This window comes from Ixodes scapularis, unplaced genomic scaffold (genome assembly GCF_016920785.2).
Source record: "Ixodes scapularis isolate PalLabHiFi unplaced genomic scaffold, ASM1692078v2 PGA_scaffold3__209_contigs__length_174095766, whole genome shotgun sequence".
NCBI classification, from domain to species: Eukaryota; Metazoa; Arthropoda; class Arachnida; order Ixodida; family Ixodidae; genus Ixodes; species Ixodes scapularis.
This window is the reverse complement of record NW_024609868.1, coordinates 56,595,306-56,598,597: the sequence shown is the minus strand read 5'-3', so window position 1 is coordinate 56,598,597 and position 3,292 is coordinate 56,595,306. Positions and strand designations below refer to the sequence as shown.

Below are 3,292 nucleotides of genomic sequence, written 5' to 3'. Positions count from 1 at the left end.
ATATAGCTTATTCCTGCGCCACGCACGAACTGGATATTTTTTATGGTCTTATCAAACACGCTGGCCGCGTATGTCTTAAAAGTCAAATGCAAAAAAAAAGTTAAAAAAAGAAAAGGAAATGAGTGGTTTTAAGTTTTGTTGTTTGTTGCGAGCGACGTGGTCGCGAGACCGATGTCTTAAACAAGCATTGACATATCAAGGGGCTTTCTCGATGTTTGCAGTACATTGTAAATAAACACTTTCTTCCACCAGCGGTCCGCTTAGTAAAAATCAGTGCTTTTTTGAGGAATCTAGCTTTTTTTTTCTTTTTTTTCAATTGTTTCTGCATTTCATAATGTCAGCTTTATGATGCTTATGCCGGCAACAAAATGTAGCTGTCAAGTGCCAATTTTTACGTTTAGGAATTAAAGGAATGGAATGGAACGATTCAGCCATTCCAGGAGTGGGAATGGGCTCAGTGTCTCCATTCCTAGGAATTGAAAGGAATTGAATTATCGAAAACTCTAATTCCCCGGAATGGAATTGGAATGGAATGGGGGTGCCCATTCCGCAACACTGGTGAGGACCATGGCCCGGAGGCTCTGCCCCCCCCCCCCCCCCCCCCCCCCCCCCCCGTAGTCTACGCCTATGCCAACGACCATAAAGGGGCGATGCAACGATTTTTGTACTCTGCGCAAATACCCCTTCGAACGGAACCCTGACGTTAATGACTTGTGAAACACCCGTTCTTTTTTCACGACACACACAATCGAAGTTGCAGAAGAAATAATTAAAGAAAAACAAGCAGCGTTGGCCCTTTTGAACTTGCAGCATCTATCCTGCGAAAAGTGGCGCCATTCATTCATTGTGGAAAGGCTGGAGACACGTGCCACGCGTCACTTCTGGGAAGAACATGCAGTCTGAAATTAGCTCAGTCCTGCGCTGTGTCGCTATGATCTTCCCAAATGCAGCCCGTGACTCGTGCATCGACGCACCTTGCGCTACTTTTGAAACATGAACAAGCGGCTGCGTGATCTGGAGCCGATTATATGCCGTTAATGTTGATCATAGCCACGCCACGTGCTGTTGTTGACAAAGCCATAGCCAAGGCCTGGCAGACACAGTTGCCAAGTAGATTCTAGCTCCATACGCCAGACGGTGTAGCCCAAAATAGCCAAATTCAAGATATTTGTAAAGCATATTGTGCACTCACATGCACCTTGCTCAAGGCGAACGCACTGCGTCTGCATATCTAGGGTTTAGGAGCAGCTTGCAAGAACTACGACATCTTTGAAATGTGTTAAAAACGTTTTATTTCAAACAACACAGAAAAAGCAAAATTTGGAAAAAATTCCTTCCACACAGTCACATAGCTATAAAACACTCAGGAATCGCTCGTGCTCGGCTGATTCCCCTCATACATGACTCGCGTATTAAAACGGGCTAAAAATTCCTCACTATAGGGTTGAAGTCTTTACAACACTTGTCTTTTCCGAGAAATGTAAACTTCACATGAAGGATTTTTTCAAGAGTTTGAAGAGACATCCTGTTCCTTAGGTCTGATTTTGTGAGAGGCGCGTGACTAAACACCCTCTTTACGGCGGCATTCGACATGGGCAGTGTCAGGAGCGCGATGGCCAGCCCTGATAGCAAGGGAAACATGGCTGCTCGGGCGCTGTTAGTTGCATCTTTTACATTCTTCCAAAATGTCATCACACAGTCATCAACATGATTTCTCACTTTGGACTGAAGGAGTCTGTACTCTGACTCCATTTTTGAGATCATCGATGTCTGTATAAAAGGCACAAATGCTTTGTGAAAAGTTTCAAAAGAATACTTCGTGATGCTGGCAGGCTTGAGCAATAGTTAATCGGTGAGGAGCTGCATGTTGGCAGGAAGGCGTTTCAGTACACTCTTAATGCATGCAATTAAAAACTTGCAGCATATTTCGAGGAGCGCGATTTTGCCCTCACAAAGCAAAGATTTTTCAAGGGCGTTAGGAAAAACACTTCCCACTCCACATGCCCGTACGTGAAGCATGTGCTTTTCCCAGTCCGTGCACTTTGGTGATGCGTGAGTGGACATGATTACTCTGTTCATAAGTGATATCACAAAAGACAACAGATCCTTGTGCAACTTTGTAGGATCTGGATTGTCACACTAAAATATCTTGTTTAAATGGTTGAACTCATTGACAATGGGGCTTAGGAACCTTGCTAGCAGCAAGTTTTGCTCATCGCGGTACATCTCACTAAGTACTTTCGCAGAATAGCATCTTGCTTGACACTTGGCTAATTCGAAATGTGTTTCCAATTCGAGCCGCTGTTCAACAATTAACTTCAATGCATCAGCAATACTAAGCCAACGTGTGGCTGACAGTCCTACAAGCTTCCTGGGGGCTTCCCCAGAATTGATAGCCGCATAGATGACCTTGTACATCTGCTGCCGCTTTGGAGAGTGCGAGAACCAATTTAAGGTCTCTCGAACGAGATAATCCATATGTGTCGGCAGCACATCTACCGCCTCACTGGATGCAAGATGCAGAGAATGACACAAACATTTTACAAGGACGAGGCGAGAGTTGACTTCCTGTATCTTAGTAAAAAGACTGTTGTGCTTTCCGCACATCACTTGCTCCATCCGTCCCGATGCCAACACCGTTAGCTAGATCTAGACCAAGGTCATCTAGAAAGCACTTTAAGTGCATGCGAAAAGAGACCGCTTGACGAAGCGTCAAAAGTAGGCATGAGACCTATGAATGTTGTGCAAAACTTGCAAGATTTACGCGAAAAGTACCTAACCACAACAGCCATTTCTTTCGTGCATGCCACATCAGTACTTTCATCAAGAATCAACGAAAACTGCACATTTTTTAAATCCGCATGAAGGAATTCCTTAAAAGTTGGCTTGAGTACTCGCGTTACAAGTGCGGTGCACTTGTTCGGCCAAGGGTCATCGATGATGCAATCGACGAATCCTTGAAACAATCTCTACCAAGAGGCGCCAAATGATCCGCTGCGGAGAAGGACCTGTGGACGGCGACGTGAGCAGCCAAACGTAGTTCGGCGGCTTGATTTCCTTGGCTTGGATGATGACGGGATCGGTGTTTCTTGGCCGCGGCCGTCACGAAGCTATCCATCCGTCCAGCAGCCGGTTGAGCGAGCAGCACGATGTTATTCTGGTGCTTCAGCCTTGATTTATGAAGCCTCAGGTCCTGGATGTGGAATCGCAGCTCCGTCTTGCACACTTTGCAGAAGGCCATTTCACCAGTCGGGGATAGAGAACGCCAATAAAAAAATAAAGGAATGACAAA

At 45.4% G+C, this 3,292-nt stretch overlaps 1 pseudogene; it reads right to left on the bottom strand.

The window, feature by feature from the left end:
• Positions 1 to 1,845: 1,845 nt before the first annotated feature.
• Positions 1,846 to 2,619, bottom strand: LOC120841937 (annotated as a pseudogene).
• Between the last annotated feature and the right edge of the window lie 673 nt (positions 2,620 to 3,292).